Source organism: Cebus imitator, unplaced genomic scaffold (genome assembly GCF_001604975.1).
Source record: "Cebus imitator isolate Cc_AM_T3 unplaced genomic scaffold, Cebus_imitator-1.0 Scaffold222, whole genome shotgun sequence".
Lineage (NCBI taxonomy): Eukaryota > Metazoa > Chordata > Mammalia > Primates > Cebidae > Cebus > Cebus imitator.
This window is the reverse complement of record NW_016107537.1, coordinates 123263-142690: the sequence shown is the minus strand read 5'-3', so window position 1 is coordinate 142690 and position 19428 is coordinate 123263. Positions and strand designations below refer to the sequence as shown.

Genomic DNA, 19428 nt, shown 5'->3' with positions numbered 1-19428 from the left:
AAAAGCTATTTACGACAAACCAACAGCCAATATCATACGGAATGGGCAAAAACTGAAAGCATTCCCTTTGAAATGTGGCACTAGACAAGGATGCCCTCTCTCATCACTCCTATTCAATATGGTACTGGAAGTTCTAGCCAGAGCAATCAGGCAAGAAAAAGAAATAAAGGGTATTCAAATAAGAAAGGAGGAAGTCAAATTGTCTCTATTTGCAAATGACATGGCTCCATATCTAGAAGACCCCATTGTCTCAGCCCAGAATCTCCTGAAACTGATAAGCAACTTCAGCAAAGTCTCAGGATACAAAATCAATGTGCAAAAATCACAAGCATTCCTATACACCAATAACAGACTAAAAGAGAACCATATCAAGAACAAACTGCCATTGACAACAGCCATGAAGAGAATAAAATACCTAGGAATACAACTAACAAGGAACATAAAGGACCTCTTCAAGGAGAACTACAAGACACTGCTCAACGAAATAAGAGAGGACATAAACAGATGGAAAAACATTCCATGTTCATGGCTAGGAAGAATCAATATCGTGAAAATGGCCATACTGCCAAAAGTAATTTACAGATTCAACGCTATCCCCATCAAGCTACCAATGACCTTCTTCACAGAGCTTGAAAAAAAAAACACCTTAAACTTCATATGGAACCAAAAGAGAGCCCGCATAACCAAGTCGATTATAAGCAAAAAGAACAAAGCGGGAGGCATCACACTACCAGAGTTCAAACTATACTACAAGGCTACAGTAATCAAAACAGCATGGTACTGGTACCAAAACAGAGATATAGACCAATGGAATAGAACAGAGGCCTCAAAGGCAACACAACATATCTGCAACCATCTGATCTTTGACAAACCTGACAAAAACAAGCAATGGGGAAAGGATTCCCTGTTTAATAAATGGTGTTAGGAAAACTGGCTAGCCAAGTTCAGAAAGCAGAAACTGGACCCCTTCCTGACACCTTACACTAAAATTAACTCCAGATGGATTAAAGACTTAAACATAAGACCTAACACCATAAAAACCCTAGAAGAAAATCTAGGCAAAACCATTCAGGACATAGGCGTAGGCAAGGACTTCATGACCAAAACACCAAAAGCATTGGTAACAAAAGCCAAAATAGACAAATGGGACCTAATCAAACTCCACAGCTACTGTACTGCAAAAGAAACAGTCATTAGAGTGAAACAGCAACCAACAGAATGGGAAAAAATTTTTGCAGTTTACTCATCTGACAAAGGGCTGATATCCAGAATTTACAAAGAACTAAAACAGATTTACAAGAAAAGACAAATGAGCCCATTCAAAAGTGGGCCAAGGATATGAACAGATACATTACAAAAGAAGACATACATGAGGCCAACGAACATATGAAAAAATGCTCATCATCACTGGTCATCAGAGAAATGCAAATCAAAACTACATTGAGATACCATCTCACGCCAGTTAGAATGGCGATCATTAAAAAATCTGGAGACAACAGATGTTGGAGAGGATGTGGAGAAATAGAAACACTTTTACGCTGTTGGTGGGAGTGTAAATTAGTTCAATCATTGTGGAAGACATTGTGGCTATGCATCAAGGACCAAGAAAAAGAAATTCCATTTGACCCAGCAATCCCATTACTGGGTGTATATCCAAAGGATTATAAATCGTTCTACTATAAGGACACCTGCACACGAATGTTCATTGCAGCACTGTTTACAATAGCAAATACCTGGAAACAACCCAAATGACCATCAATGATAGACTGGATAGGGAAAATGTGGCACATATGCACCATGGAATATTACGCAGCCATAAAAAACGATGAGTTTGTGTCCTTTGTAGGGACATGGATGAACCTGGAAACCATCATTCTCAGCAAACTGACACAAGAGCAGAAGATCGAACACCACATGCTCTCACTCATAGGTGGGTGTTGAACAATGAGAACACATGGAAACAGGGAGGGGAGCACTACACACTGGGGTCTGTTTATGGGAAATAGGGGAGGGACAGCGGGGGGAGGGGAGTTGGGGAGAGATAGCATGGGGAGAAGTGCTAGATGTGGGTGATGGGGAGGAAGGCAGATCACACTGCCACGTGTGTGCCAATGCAACAATCTTGCATGTTCTTCACATGTACCCCAAAACCTAAAATGCAATAAAATTAAAAAAAAAAAAAAAAAAAAAAAAAAAAAAAAAAAAGAAAAAAAAAAAAAAAAAAAAAAAAAAGAAGAAGAAGAAGGCTTTTAAAGTTTAAAGAAAAAAAAAAATTGGGAGCCCTTTCTTCATTGCTACATTTTTGGCATCGTTGTCAAGATCAGATGGTTATAATGTGCAATTTTAAGTTTGGGTTCTCTAACCTGTTTCATTTATTTATGTGCCTATGTTTGTTCCAGAACCATGCAATTTTGTTTACTGTAGACTTGTAGCATGTAGTTTGAAGTTCAGCAGTACAATGACTCTGGTTTTGTTCATTTTGCTTAGGATGGCTTTGTCTATTCAGGCTCTTTTGTGGTTCCATATGAATGTTAGAATAGTTTTTTTCTACTTTGGTGAAAGATTTTGTTGGTAGTTTGATACAAATAGCATTGAATCTGTAAATTGCTTTCTGCTAGGGCTATATGATCATTTTAACAATACTGATTCTTCCCAACCATCAGCATGAAATATTTTTCTATTTGTTTGTGTGATCTCTGTTTTCTTGCAGCAGTATATTGTAACTCTGGTTGTAGATATCTTTCACACCCTGGTTAATTGTATTCCTAAGTACTTTATTTCTGTGGCTATTGTGAATGGAATTGTATTCTTGATTTGGCTCTCACCATAGACACTGTTGCTATACAGAAATGCTACTGATTTTTTATATTGATTTTGTACCTTGAAACTTTGCTGAAGTTGTTTATTAGATCTAGGAACATCTGGGCAGTGATGACAGGGCTTTCTAGGTATAAATTTATCAGATGCTAAGAGAGTTAGGTTGACTTCCTCTCCTCCCCTGGCTAGGCCTTCTAGTACTATGTTGAATAGGAGTGGTGAGAGTAAGCACCCTTGGCGTGTTCTGGTTATTACAGGGAATACTTCTAGCTTTTGACCATTCAGTATAATGTTGGCTGTAGGTTTGTCATATACAGCTCTTACAATTTTGAGGTATGTTCCTTCAGTGCCTAGTTTGTTAAGGACTTTTAAAATGAAGCGATAATGAATTTTATTGAAAGCCTCTTCTGCATTTATTGAGATGATAATATGGTCTTTGTTTTCAGTTCTGTTTATGTGATAAATAACATTTGTTGATTTGTGTATCATGAATCAACCTTGCATCTCAGGAATAAAGCCTACTTGATTCTGGTGAATTAGCTTTTTGATGTGCTACTGGATTCAGTTTGCTAGTATTTTGTTGAGGATTTTTGCACCTATGCTCTTCAGAAATATTGGCCTGTGTCTCTGCCAGGTTTTGGTATTAGAATAATACTGGCCTTATAGAATGAGTTGAGGAGGAGTCCTTCAACCTTTTGGAATAGTTTACGTAGGAATGGTATCAGCTGTTCTTTATACATCTGGTAGGAATCAGCTGTGACTCCATCTGATCCTGGGCTGCTCTTTGGTAGGCTGTTTATATCTGATTTAATTTCAGAATGTGTTACCGGTCTATTTAGGTTTTCTATTTCTTTGTGGTTCAATCTTGGGAAATTTGATGTTTCCAGAGATTTATCCATTTTTTTTAATTTTTCTACTTTGTGTGCATAGAGGTATTCATCATAGGCTCTGAGTGTTGGTATTTCTGTGGGGTTGATGGTAATCTCCCCTGAGTCATTTCTGATTATATCAATCTTCTGTATGTTTCTTTCTTTTTTTTTTTCTATGTCAATTTTCTTTAGTTCAGCTCAGATTTTGGTTATTTTTTCCCTCTCCTAGCTTTGAGGTTAGTTTGCTCTTGCTTTACTAGCTCCTCTAACTGTGATGTTGATTATTGTTGGTTTAAAGTCTGTTTTGTCTAAATCGAAAGACAGAAAAGATGTGCTTTTAGCCTGATGGAGTAATCTGCATAGGTGACTTGCCCCTTCATTCTAGGTATCTTTAATATTTTTTCTTTCTCATTGACTTTTGTGAATCTGGTGACTATGTGTCTTGGGGATTATCATCTTACATAGTATCTCACAGGGGTTTTCTCAATTTACTAAATTTGATGTCAGACTTTCTAGCAAGGTTGAGGAAGTTTTGTGGACAACATCTTCAAATATGTTTTCCAAGTTGCTTGCTTTCTCACCCTCTCTTTCAGAGAGGCCAGTGATTCATAGGTTTAGTCTCTTTATATAATCTTATATTTCTCAGAGGCTTTTCTCACTCTTATTCTTCCTTATTTTTTTTCTGCCTGAATTGATTCAAGTTCTGAGGTTCTTTCCACAGCTTAAAGCATGTGATGTTTAGATCAGAGAGAATGAGGAAAATTCCAGAAGAAATAAGAACCTGTACTCTGATAAAGAGGCTAATACAGAAAGAGGGAATAATTAAGTGACTTCTAGAGTTCCTTTGTGTCTTTAACGTATCTGGGTTTTTAAAATTTGAATTTGTTTGGTATGTGAATCAAAATCACACATATAATTATTTAACATTAAATAAGTAACTGAAAAATTATGAAAATGTCTCATAAAGTTTGTGCATAACCTTGCACTTCTCTCTCATTATTTGGGGATCCAGTGCAGATATTGTGATGACCCAGATGCCACTCTCCCTGCCTGTCACCACTGGAGAGCCAGCCTCCATCTCCTGCAGGTCTTGTCACATCCTCCTCACAGTGATGTTCACAACTATTTGGATTTGTACCTGCAGAAACCAAGCCAGTCTCCATGGCTCCTATTCTACAGAGTTTCCAACTGGGTCTCTGCTGTCCCACATGGGTTTACTGGCTGTGGTCAGGGACAGATTTCACACTTAAAGTCATTACAGTGGAGGTTAGTGATGTTGGAGATTACCACTGCCCCCGCATTGGTATAGCCCCAAACAAAAACCTCTCTGCTTGGATGGTCCAAGCTGCCCAAATTTGTCCCTTCACAGGTTAGCTAACAGTGCATATTCTGTGAATCTGTGTAGGAGGAAGATGTTGGTGAACATGGAGTACTAGGTTGCAGCTGGACCATGAGTGCCTGGGAACACCTCATGTAGCAGACTTGAGACCCCATCAGCTATAACAGCCTTAGCATGGCAGACCTGCAGGAGGTCCAAGATCTCTCTGAGTCAGGAGACATGAGGAAGGGAGAGCTAAATTGAAGGCTTATTTCAATTCTCTCCCCTTCGTACATATTTGTCAATTTCATTCATTTTAAATAAGTCACATAATTGAGCCTGATTCATGACAGTACCATGCTGGTACATATTTTGATATTTTTTTGGCTTAGAGTTACCAGTATATATTCACCAAGGTAATGTCTGGTATTTTTAAGGCACTCTTTCTCCTCTTCACCACTTTTACCTTGCATTTGCTCTTAGCACATGTTCTGCTCCAGGACCAGAGCAGGCACAGGGTTTTATACTACTGTTCTCAGGGTAGCAGCCAAGAAAAGAAATCCACATTCTTGGTTTTTTTTTGCACTAGTAGATAAACTTTGATAAATCTATTTAATAATAAAGCCTAGTGCACAATTTCTGTGAACAATCTCAGTCAAAACAGGTGAAAATTTTTTAAAAATTGGCATTTTCTGAATGCCAACTCTGTGTTTTAAAGTGCAACTAAGAACCAAGTCTGGATGAATTAGAGAGCTTAGAAATGCATGCCATAGTCAAAAAAATTTTGATAAATGTAAGATACTATGCAAGCCAGTTTTTGCTCTGTGAAAATGAAGAATATACAGATTTTGGGAGCAGCAGTAGATGACAGCATGAAGGGCACATGGTGCAGACCAGCTGTGGGCACAATGCCCATGTCCATGGCTCACCTTTGTTGGGGCGATGATACTGATGGAGTTGAAGTTAAAATATGAACCCCTGTGGCAGCTGTATTTTCTGTGGAATAATCACAGAGTTCAGAGAACCTTGACTGATGCTCAAGGCTGTGCCCTGAGCCACTGCGAGCTCATGGGGAAGTGATGCATAAAACAGGGCTCTAAGCATTTAGTAACTGAAGAGTTAGTGAAGTTTAAATGCACCTCGTGTCACATCACACATTTCTGTTTAAACTAATATGGTGTAGATGAGTTTCCAAAGGCTGAACCAATCCCTGTTATGTGCCTGGGGATGACTAATATCTCGTCTCCCACTGGAGAGAATGGTTATTCGTGAGTGATTATGTAATTAAGAGGAAGAGAATGCTGACCAGAAAGCTTATTGTGGTTGGGAAGGTCCGTAAGAGATACAGTGATTGGAAACAAATAGCCCTGTCTCAGACATAGATAAAAGACAATCAGTGCAGCATTATGGGAGGAAAATGCCTGAAAATGAGGGAGGTTTTGCTGGTCTTTTTGGCTTATCCTCTCTCAGTTCTCATATTCCACACCTCATCATCAAATGTGCCAAGGAAAAATGCAGCCTGGGGTTAAAGGCTCAAGTTGTGTTGAATTCATTCAGGCAGCTTCACATAACTACCAAACCTCAGGTGAATTGTTTTACCCAGTAGAGGCTCCCTGCCTCGCATAAGAATCACTGCCAATCTCGAATTTGGAAAATGTCGTTAGGAAACAAAATGACAGAAGAGCATCAACTAACTTAAAAAATACGATTCTTTCTCTGGAACTGTAGGCCATTGGGTCTTCACTTATTCCATAGTGCACTCATGTATTATAGCCATGACTTCTGATTTTCTCTCTTTGGGTGTATTCTAAATTTTTTGTAATTGTTGTATTGATGTTCTAAGATCTACTACATCCCGACTGAAAGTGAAAGTTATTTCATTTCTTAAATTTAATTATCATGTAGAGATGCAGGCTTTGGCATTATATTGCAAAACATTAATGTCTATATCAGTCAATAAATGTACATGCTATACTCACACAAATGTTTAAAATGAAGGGAAAAATAACTGAAGAAATGATGGTGATCATGCCACCTTGAAAATTATAGTTGAGGAGGGGCCAAGATGACTGCGTAGAAACAGCATCTAAATGCCGCTCCCACAGAGACAAATGCAAAAGGTGAGTGATTTCTACACATTCATCTGAGGTATCCAGATGCTTTCATGAGGGCTGACTAGGAAGTTGGTACAACCCAGAGAGAGGAAGGAAAAGCAGGGCAGGTGATGGTATACCCGGGAGATGTATGAAGCAAAGAGACCTCCCTCCCCTTGCTAAAGGAAGCAGTGAGGGGGTGTGCTATCAACCTGGGGCACTATGCTTTTCTCACAGATTTTTGCAACCCGCAGATCAGGAGATTCCCTCATGAGCCTACACCACCAGGGCCTTGGGTTCCAAACACAAAACTGGGCAAACCCACAGCAGCTGTTCTGGTTGATGGCCATTCAGGCAGGCACTGAGCTGCAGGAGTTTTTACATGATCCAGCAGTTCTTGGAACTCCAGAGAGGTGGAAAATCTGTCCACTCCCATGGAAAGGGGGTTGAAGCCAGGGTGCCAAGCAACCTCACTCAGCAGGTCCCACTTCACAGATCCCTGCAAGCTAAGACCCACTGGCTTGGAATCCCTGCTGGCCAGCATAGCAGCCTGGAGACTGCCTAAGATGACCAAGTTCCCAGGTGGGGGGATGACTGCAATTACCGCAGCTTTAGTTGCTGGTTTTCTCCTGTCAATGCTAGGGAGGCTGGGTGGTTTGGACTGAGCAGTATTCCCCACAGTGCAGCACAGCGGATATGGCAGATCATGGCCAGACTTCTTTTTTAGGTGGGACCTAGATCCATCCCTCCTAACTTGGCAGGGCCTCCTGCAGGAATTATAGCAACTCCAACCAGAGTTTACCACAAAACTCACATCTCCCTGGCACAGAGTACCAGGTGTGGTGGCCATAGTCTCAGATCCAGTAGACATAATTTTTCCTGCCTGCTGGCTCTGAAGAGTCCAGGAAGGATTCTCCCAGCACAGTGCTCCAGCTTTGCTAAGGGACAGCCAGACTGCTTCCTTAAGGGGATCTCTAATCCTGTGCCTCTAAACTGGGTGAGACCTCACAACAGCAGTCACCAGATGCCTCATACAGAAGAGTTCTGGCTGGCATCAGATTGGTGCCTCTGGGATAAAGATTCTAGAGGAAGGAGCAGGCAACAATCTGCTGTTCTGCAGCCTTCACTGGTGATACCAAGGTGAACAAGGACTGGAGTGATCCCCCAGGAAACTGAAGCAGACTTGCAGAAGAGGGGCCTGATTGTTAGAAGAAAAACAAACAGGAATCAACAACAACAATATCAACAACAACAAAAAAATGACTTTACAAAACTCCTGTCTAAAAGTAAACAGCTTCAAAGACCAAAGGTAGATACATCCACAAATATGAGGAAAATCCAACGCAAAACTACTGAAAGTCCCAAAAGCCAGAATGCCTCTCCTCCTCCAAATGACCTCAACACCTCTCCATCAAGGGCACAGAACTGGGCTGAAGCTGAGATGGATGAACTGATAGAAGCAGGCTTCAGAAAGTGGGTAACAACAAACTTCACCGACCTAAAATATTATGTTCTAACCCAGTGCAAAGAAGCTAAGAACCATGATAAAAAATTACAGGAGGTGTTAACTAGAATAAGCAGTTTTAAAAGGAACATAAATGACCTGGTGGAGCTGAAAAACACAGCACAGGAACTTCATAATGCAAACACAGATATCAATAGCCAAACTGGCCAAACAGAGAAAGAATATCAAAGCTTGAAGACCATCTTGCCGAAATAAAGCAGGCATATAAGTTTAGAGAAAAAAGAATGAAAGCAACAAATATAACCTCTGACGACTATGGGGCTATGTAAAAAGACTAAACTTACAACTAATTGAAGTACCTGAAAGAGATGGGATAATGGAATCAAGTTGAAAAACACACTTCAGGGTATCATCCTAGAATACGTCCCCAACCTGTCAATACAGGCCAACATTCAGATTCAGGAAATCCAGAGAACCCAAATAAGATACTCCATGAGAAGATCAACCTCAAGATACATAATCATCAAATTCTCCAAGATTGAAATGAAGAAAAAAAATGTTAAGGACAGCCAAAGAGAAAGGGCAAGTCACCTACAAAGGGAACCCCATTAGATTAACAGTGGACCTTTCAGCAGAAATACCACAAGCCAGAAGAGACAGGAGCCAATATTCAACATTAAAAAAAAAAAAAAATTCTGACTCAGAATTTCATATCCAGCCAAACTATGCTTCATAAGTGAAGAAGAAATAAAATCTTTATCTGACAAGCAAATGCTGAGATATTTTGTCACCACCAGACCCTCCTTGCAAGAGTTCCTGAAGAAAGCACTAAACATGGAAAGGAAAAACTGTTAGTAGCCACTACAAAAACACTCTGAAGTACACAGGCCAAAAACACTATGAAACAACTACATTAATAAGTCTGCAAAATTAACCAGCTAGCATCATGATGACAGAATCAAATTCACACATAACAATATTAGCTTTAAATGTAAATGGGCTAAATACCAATTAAAAGACACAGAATGGCAAGCTGGATGAAAAGACAAGATTCATTGTTGTGCTGTATTCAAGAGACAGATCTCACGTACAAAGACACACAGAGGCTCAAAATAAAGAGATGGAGGAAAATTTACCAAGCAAATTGAAAGTGCAGAAAAGCAGTGATTGCAATCTTAGTTTCTGACAAAATAGACTTTAAACCAGCAAAAGTCAAAAAAGACAAAGAATGGCATTGCACAGTGGTAAAGGGTTCAATTCAATATGGAGAGCTAACTATCCTAAATATATATTCACCCAATATAAGAGCACCCAAATTCATAAAACACGTTCTTAAATACCTACAAAGAGACTTAGAGCCCCACACAATAATAGTGGGAGACTTTAATACCCCAATGTCAGTATTAGAAAGATCACTGGGACAGAAAATTAAGAAAGATATTGAGGAATTGAACTGAGCTCTGGATCAAGTGGACCTGCTAGATGTCTTCAGAACTCTCCACCCAAAAACAACAGATATACATTTTTCTTGGCACCACATGGTACTTACTCTAAAATTGATCACACAATTAGAAATAAAACACTCCTCAGCAAATGCAAAAGAACTAAAATAATAACAAACATTATCTCAAACCATAGTGGAATCAAATTAGAACTCAAGGTTAAGAAACCCACTCAAAACCACACAATTACATGGAAATTTAACAACCTGCCCCTCAATTGCTTCTGGGTAAATAATGAAATTAAGGTATAAATCAAGAAGTTACTTGAAACTAATGGCAATAAAGAGACAACATACCAAAATCTCTGGGACACAGCTAAAGCAGTGTTAAGAGGGAAATTTATAGTACTAAATGCCCATATCAAAAAGCTAGAAAGATCTCAAATTGAAATTCTAATATCACAACTACAAGAACTAGAGTAGCAAAAGAAGAAAAAAAGACAGAGCTAGCAGGAGTTAAGAAATAACCAAGCTCAGAGCAGAACTGAAAGAGATAAAGACACTAAAAACTATCCACAAAATCAATAAATTCAGGAGACATTTTTGGAAAAAAAAATCAATAAAATAGATCATTAGCAAGACTAATAAAAAAGAAAAGAGAGAAGATTCAAATAAATACAATCAGAAACGATAAGGGTGATACCACCACTTAGCCCACAGGAATACAAACAACCATCAGAGAATACTGTAAACACCTCTATGAAAATACACTGGAAAACCTAAAAGAAATGGATTAATTCCTGGACACATATACCCTCCCAAGACCGAACCAGGAAGAAATTGAATCCCTAAATAGGCCAATAACAAGCTCTGAAATTGAGTCAGTAATAAATAGCCTACTAACAACAACAACAACAACAACAACCCAGGATCCAATGGATTTACATCTGAACTCTTCCAGAGGTACAAAGAGAAGCTGGTATCATTTCTTCTGAAACTATTCCAAACAGTTGTAAAGGAAGGACTCTTCCCTAACTCATTTTATAAAGCCAGCATTATCCTGATGCCAAAACCTGGCAGAGATAAAACAAATAAGGAAAACTTCAGGCCAATGTTCTTGATAAACATGAATGCAAAAATCCTCGATAAAACATGGGCAAACAGAATCCAGCAACACATCGAAAAGCTTATCCACCATAATCAAATCAGCTTCCTCCCTGGTATGCCAGGCTGGTTCAACATACACAAAGCAGTAAATGCAATTTATCACATCAACAGAACTAAAGACAAAAATCACATGACTATGTCAATAGATGCAGAAAAGGCCTTAGATAAACTTTAACATCGCTTCATGATAAAAGCTCTCAATAAACTAGGTATTGATGGAACATATCTCAAAATGCTAAGAGTTATTTATGACAAACACAGAGCCAATATCATACTGAATGGGCAAAAGCTGGAAGCATTCTTGAAAACTGGCACAGGACGAAGATGCCCTCTCTCACCACTCTTATTCAACGTAGTATTAGAAGTTCTGGCCAGGACAATCAGACAAGAGAAAAAAATCAAGTGTATTCGAATGAGAAGAGAGAAAGTCAAATTGTCTTTGTTTGCAGATGACATGATCTTATGTCTAGAGAACCCCATTGTCTCAGGCCAAAAGTTTCTTAAGCTGATAAGCCACTTCAGCAGAGTCTCAGGATATAAATTCAATGTGCAGAAATCACAAGCATTCCTTTACACCAACAACAGTCTAGCACAGCACCAAGTAATGAATGAACTCCCATTCATAATTGCCACAAAAAGAATAAAATACTTATAAATAAGGCTAACAATGTAAGTGAAGGACCTCTTCAAGAAGAACTACACATCACTGCTCAAGGAAATCAGAAAGTACACAAACAAATGGTGAAAAATTCCATGCTCATGGATAGGAAGAGTCAATATCATGAAAATGGCCATACTGCCAAAGCAATTTATAGGTTCAATGCTATTCCCATTAAACTACCATTGACATTCTTCATAGAATTAGAAAAACATTATTTTAAAATTTATGTGAAAATGCAAAAGAGTTTGTATAGCCAATACAATCCTAAGCAAAAAGAACAAAGCTGGAAGATCATGTTACCCAACTTCTACTGTACTTCAAGGCTACAGTAACCAAAAGAGGATAGTGCCGATAAAAAACCAGACAAATATAGACGAAGGGAGCAGAATAGAGAACTCAGAAATGAGACTGCACACCTACAACCATATGATCTTCAACAAACCTGACAAAAACAAGCACTGGGGAAAGGAATCTCTATTTGACAAATGGTGCTGGGAGAATTGACTAGCTATATGCAGAAAATTGAAACTGGACCCCTTCCTTACACGTTATACAAAAATTAACTCAAGATGGATTAAAGACTTAAATTTAAAACCCAAAACCATAAAAACTCTAGAAGAAAATGTAAAACCCAAAACCATAAAAACTCTAGGCAATACCATTCAGGACATAGGCATGGACAAAGATTTTGTAATGTAATTGCCAAAAGCAATTACAACAAAAGCAATAACTGACAAATGAGATCTAATTAAACTGAAGAGCCTCTGCACAGCAAAAGAAACTATCATCAAAGTGAAGATACAACCTACAGAATGGGAGAACACTTTTGCAATTTATCCATATAACAAAGTTCTAATATCTAGAATCTACAAGGCACTTAAGCAAATTTACAAGAAAAAAAAATAACCCCATTAAAAAGTGAGCAAAGAATATGAACAGACAGTTCTCAAAAGAAGACATGCATGTGCCCGACAAACACATGAAAGAAAGCTCAACATCACTCATCATTGGAGAAATGTGAATCAAAACCACAATGAAATATCTCGCACCAGTCAGCATGGCAATAATTAAAAACTCAGTAAACAACAGATGCTGCTGGGCGCGGTGGCTCACGCCTGTAATCCCAACACTTTGGGAGGCTGAGGCGGGTGGATCACGAGGTCAAGAGATCGAGACCATCCTGGTCAACATGGTGAAACCGCGTCTCTACTAAAAAAAAAAAAATACAAAAAAAAATCAGCTGGGCATGGTGGCACGTGCCTGTAATCCCAGCTACTCAGGAGGCTGAGGCAGGAGAATTGCCTGAACCCAGGAGGCGGAGGTTGCGGTGAGCCAAGATTGTGCCATTGCACTCCAGCCTGGGTAACGAGAGCGAAACTCTGTCTCAAAAAAAAAAAAAAGAGATGCTGGCGAGGCTGTGGAGAAATAGAAACACTTTTACACTGTTGATGAGAATGTAAATTAGTTCAACCATTGTGGAAGACAGTTTGGCAATTCTTCAGCGATTTAGAACCAGAAATATCATTTGAGCCAGAATTTCCATTACTGGGTATATATCCAAAGGAATATAAATAATTCAGTATGAAGATACATGCATATGTATGTTCATTGCAGCACTATTCCCAATAGCAAAGACCTGGAATCAAGCCAAATGCCCATTAATGATAGACTGGACCAAGAAAATATGGTACATATACACCATGAAATACCATGCAGCCATAAAAAGGAATGAGCTCATGTCTTTTGCAGAGACATGAGTGAATCTGGAAGCCATTATCTTCACAAGCTAACACAGGAACAGAAAATCAAATACCACATGTTCTCTTATAACTGGGAGCTGAACAATGAGAACACCTGCAGACAGGAAGGGAAACAACACACATCAGGGCCTGTCAAGGGAGAGGAGGGGAAAGCACCAGGAAAAGCAGCTAATGCACGCTGGGATTAATACCTAGATGATGGATTGATGGGTGCAGCAAACAACCATGGCACACGTTCACCTATGGAACAAACCTGAACATCCTGCACATGTACACCAGAACCTAAAAAATAAAATTAAAAAAGGAAAATTATAGTTGATAATGAATATTACTTCTGTATTTTTACTCAGTATAAAAATATAGGTATAATCTTTAAATATAGGTATAATCTTTATTAAATATAGGTGTAGAAATATAGGTATAATCTTTAAATATACATTAATATAGTTCCTTAATAACAGTTTTGATGCACTAATAAGATTATATATATATATGGCTGTGTATGTGTGTGCATACATACATACATACATATTGCCATGTGTGTATACATACATACATACATATTCCCATGTATATATGTATATATTTGTCCATATATATGTACATATACTATAAAATATTAGATATTTTTATTATTCATTCATCTATCCATGCACACTTATGTTGTTTTCATATTTTGGCTTCTGAACAATGCTACCATAAACATAGAAGTGCAAATATCTCTGTAAGGTGCTGATTTCATTTCCTTTTGTGTATACTCCACAGAGGAATTTCAGGGTTATAAGATAGCTCTATTTGCATTATTCTGAGAAACTCCTATGCTATTTTAAATTACGGCTATAATAATTTACATTCTAACAACAGCATGTAAGTGTTTTTATCTATACCATCACCTACACTTAACTTGTCACTTTTCATAATAAACACTCTAAGAGATATTTGGTGATATTTCAGCATGACTTTGATTTGCCTTCCCCTGATTGTTAGTGTTGTTGAACACCTTTTAATATAACCATTGGCCATTTTTGTTGTCCTATGTGCTGTATTTGGCTGTGTCCTTCCTTGTGCATTATAATGGGAATGGAGCAGGGCTTTAAGCAAACCCTGAGCAAGACCCTCCTGTGGGTGCCTAATGGTTTGGTTATGTCCTTACCCAAAATATCATCTTGAATTGTAATCCAAATTATGATCCCCACGTTTTGGGGGAGGGACCTCATGGGAGGTGATTAGATCATGGAGGATGTTCCCCCATGCTGTTCTCATTATAATAAATGAGTTCCTACAAAATCTGATGGTTTTATAAAGTGCTATTCCTCTCTTGGCTTTGCACTTGTCCTTCCTGCCATTATGTGAAGAAGGACATGCTTGCTTCACCTCCTGCCATGATTGAAAGTTTTCTGAGTCCTCCCAGCCCTATAGAACTGTAAGTCAATTAAACCTCCTTCCTTTGTAAATTACCCAGTCTCAGGCAGTTCTTTATAGCAGCATGAGAATGGACTAATACAGTGCCCCTCTGGCCTAGGTATAGGTGGCATTGGATGCATTTAGGGAAGTAAAGTGATTTACGATTCTAGGAGAAGGAAAGTCCAACAGAGCAAGGAAAGGGAGGAGGGGGAAAGACCAGATGACCTAAAGTTCCAGTGAAGGAATAGGCTTTTGTAAATGAACTGAGAGTTGGTACTGTAATAGTTTAGCAGACTGAGCATGATGTTCAAAATATCAGATCCTATGCTATGAAAGTTGTTAATGTCAACTTAATGGGAAAAGGACATTTGCAAATGTAAATTAAAAATTCTAAGAAAATTAGATTGTTATGACTTGTCTGGTAAGTAGGCCCTTGATGCATTCAAAAGTGTCCTCATAAAAAGAGAGACAGAGGGATATATTTCAGACAAATGGTGAAGAAGAAGGTACTGGGAACACCAAGTCAGAGACTGGCGGGAGGTTGGCCACAACCAAAAAAAGCTGCAGCCTCTCGAAGCTAAAAGAGGCAAGAACAGACTCCCTGTTAAAGCCTCTACAGGAGCCTGGCTGCTGACTCCATGATTTTAGCTTTGTGAAACTCATTCTAAAATTCCCCTTCAGAGTTGTTGAGAATATATTTTTGTCATTTTAAGCTGTCAAGTTTGTGGTAATTTCTTACAACAACCCTAGAAAACTAACACAAATGGGGGTCAGGAGAAATCCAGAGTAAAGTACTAAGATTGTTTGTAATCTCCTTGTTGAACCTTCTAATTCTGCACATAAAGGGGTTGGTGAAAGTTTTTTATGGTAGAAAAATGCTTGTGAAACCCATAGCCTATTGTGAATAACACATTAACTGTAGAATAAATATTGATAACATTTAGATGAAAATGACATATGACTACCAATATCTTAGCCTCTTTAAGAGTGCTGGGTACTCTTAAAAATAATATACTTCATGGCATATCAGAAAGTTTAACCCATGGGACACTCTTTGATATCCATAGAGGTCCATTTCACAGATGAGTAAACTCTCAGAGCTCATTGTGGTTTGCTCAAAGTCACATGATCAGCAAGTTCTGGGCTGGGATTGAACCCAAGTCTGTCAAACTTTATATATGTTCCTTCCAGACAGCCACATTCATTCATAGATGAGCCCATGGCCTATATAATGGAAGAAGGGAGAAAACCAGGAGGTGTGAAATTCACAGCTCTCTGCTGCTTCTGCCCTTCCTCATGCTGACCCTAATCTTAACCTCAATTTCTTCTGCAATTTTGTCTATAGAACACTAATCTCTCAAACCCTTTATGAACACAATAAATCTTTATTTTATATTTGGTGACATTCCCCTGACTCCTTCATCTGCTCTGTTTTTTCCCATCTCTCTTACTTAGTCCTTTCCTCTCAGATCCTGCCCTGCAAATCTAACAAGTCCTACTGATATATAATACAAAACAAACAAGTACACATGCTCCTCCACATTGTGCTGTGAGATCTGACCCCTAGTATCTCAGATATGAAGATCATATAAGACCAAATAAAGATATATTCTCCCAAAAGATTTTTCCACCTAAGAATTCTGGTACTAGCTCTCCTCACATTAAAATGTTCTCTCTCTGTCTCTGGTCAAAATTGACACCAAACGATAATGCACTGGAAATGTTTAGGAGAATAGGGACAACCACACTTTTAGAAAGATAAAAGACCTGCCGTATGCCTGTATCAGTTTCCTATTGCTAATGCAACTAATTACCACAATAATACTGCATTCAGATAACACAAATTTATTATCTGCAATTACGGATTGAGAAGTCTCACTGAGCTAAATTCAGGAGTCACTAGGGCTGTATTTCTTCTGGAGGCTCCAGGGAAGAAAATCTGATTTCTTGCTTTTAATCTTCAAGATGACCCTGTATTCCTGGCTCCATAATTCCTCCCTCCATCACTCCAGCACAACCATGCAGGAAAAAAGAATACCGATGTGAATTTACATTTAAAATTGTGTTTCTCTAGAATTGGATCCTGACAAGCTGGATGTAAGCAAGCTTCTCTAAGAAATCAGGCTCATGAAAGGCCACAGGAGGACTGTGCACAGGCTACACCGCTGTGATTTGGCCACCCCTAGTCCTGCATGTGAATACTCCCTGGAGTCCTCAGGCTCCAGTCCACTGATGCTGATGCAATTTGTTCCACTCTCTCTGTTGCTGAACCAAGATGAGACAGCCAGGACCAAGTTAGATATGTGAAAAATAGGAGTTCAAATCTTTGTCCAGTTTTATTAGGATCTAAAATACTTCCATATACATAAGCAGTGACTTGCCAGGAAGTGGAGACCCTCCCTCTTACAGATGCCAACAGAGAGGCTGGAATCTGGGTAAGGATGATGTCTCCATTCATTGCTTAAGCATAAAAGAGGAAAGGGGCATTGATGGTGCACAGCAGGAGCATATATTCAATAGCTCAATGACCTGACCTTTCCCCGGCGCCTCCCATCACCTGCTCTCCAGAAAGCCAGGTGCCAGGGGAACTGTTTCTGAACCCCCAGTTTTTTTTTTACATGCTAGTAGGGAGTGGAGCTCAGAGCATCAGTGGGGGGATATGATATCGGTCTTCCTGCTTTGGAGACCATATATCATTGGAGCCTGGATTGATCCACGTTTCCAGTTTATCTGAATCCAGTCTCCTATGTTAGACAGAGAAACTAATTTTTTTTGAAGTAATCAGATTTGCCATCAGTAGTCATTCTTCATGCTGATAAACTGAGAAATTATAACCAATGGCAGAAAAGAAGGTAGAATATGTAGGTCACTAAACCAAGAATAAGTTGCAGCTAGTCTCTGAGTATTAAAAAGACCTGCAATTCTGAATAATGGTATGTCTGTAAATGGTGTATGCATTGAAGAATCATGGTATCATCTTTGCACATATGCAGTGAATTGCTTGACCTAATACCGGTAATAACAATGGCTTAGAGATATCACAAAATTATTTTGAGAATATCTAACATGCTTATGATAATTTTTTATTAGAAAGTTAATTGCACACTTAAAAAATATAGTATATTACAAAGTATCCCTTCCCACTACTGAAATAATTTCACAGTATGTTGAAGAACTGATAGCCTCGCCCTCTAAGACTTTATAAAAAGTCCTACACACAGACAAAGTAGGGAGTCCTACACACACATAAAGTTATTTTCGCATTACTCCAAGTAATTCTCACAACTTCAAGTTTGGACAATAGATGCCCAATAAATTCTTTGGTAACAAAGTGTCACCTGGGGAGAAAAATATTCTCTGCAGACAAATCTGAGCTGCCCTGGTCTGCCCTCAAACAGCTGGGGGCACTATCCCTTGTGGAGTTACTGAGATAAGCCAGCCCTGCAACTGTGCCCAGCCTGCCCCATCCTCTGCTGATTTGCATTTTCCCAGAGTACAGCCCCCTGCACTAAAGCCTTCTTAGTAGGCTGGTCACACCCTGTGCAGAAGTCAGACACAGTTAGGACACATCATGGACATGAAGGCTTCTGCTCAGCTCCTGGGGCTCCTGCTGCTCTGACTTAGAGGTAAGAAAGAAGACTAGGAATTTACTCAGCCCAGTGTGATCAGTACTGCCTAGATCTTCAGGGAAACTTTCTTATAACATGATTAATTGTGTGGATATTTGTTTTAAATGTTTCCAATTTCAGGCATCAGATGTGACATCCAGATGACCCAGTCTCCATTCTTCCTGTCTGCATCTGTAGGAGACACAGTCACCATCACTTGCCAGGCAAGTAAGGCTATTAGTAATGATTTAGCCTGGTATCAGCAGAAACCAGGGAAATCCCCTACGCTCCTGATCTATGATGCAACCAACCTGTACACCGGTCCCATCGCGGCTCAGTGGCAGTGGATCTGGGGCAGATTATTCTCTCACCATCAGCAGCCTGGAGCTGGTAGACTTTGCAACTTACTACTGCAAACAGGAGCTCAGTTACCCTCCCACAGTGTTACAAGCCAGAACAAAAATGCTTTAGGGAAGTCCATGTGTGAGGCTGGGCTACCCCAGCTGCTCCTCCTGGTACTTTAATCTGCTGAAAGCATTTCTCAGTTGCAGCCAAGGTTTGAAGGTTTTGGTAAGAGGGGCCAGGGAGGCTCTCTGCATTCCAGCTCTTTCTTCCATGTCAGTCCCAGCAGCACAGACATGGCAATATCTCTGCTGATTTATTAAGGGAAAGCAATTATGATACTTGAGAAATGTTTTATTGCATCATTCTGGGTTCATATATCAAAAGATTAAGATACTCTACATATTCCAAGCAAGAACTCTTGTAATACAGGGAATTAAAATTCAAAATACAAGCCTGGGGTTATGGGTATCAGGGAAGCTG

General features: G+C 39.2%; 1 pseudogene; it reads left to right on the top strand.

The window, feature by feature from the left end:
• The first annotated feature begins 18566 nt into the window (after positions 1-18566).
• On the top strand, positions 18567-19074 carry LOC108281202 (annotated as a pseudogene).
• Positions 19075-19428: the final 354 nt, after the last annotated feature.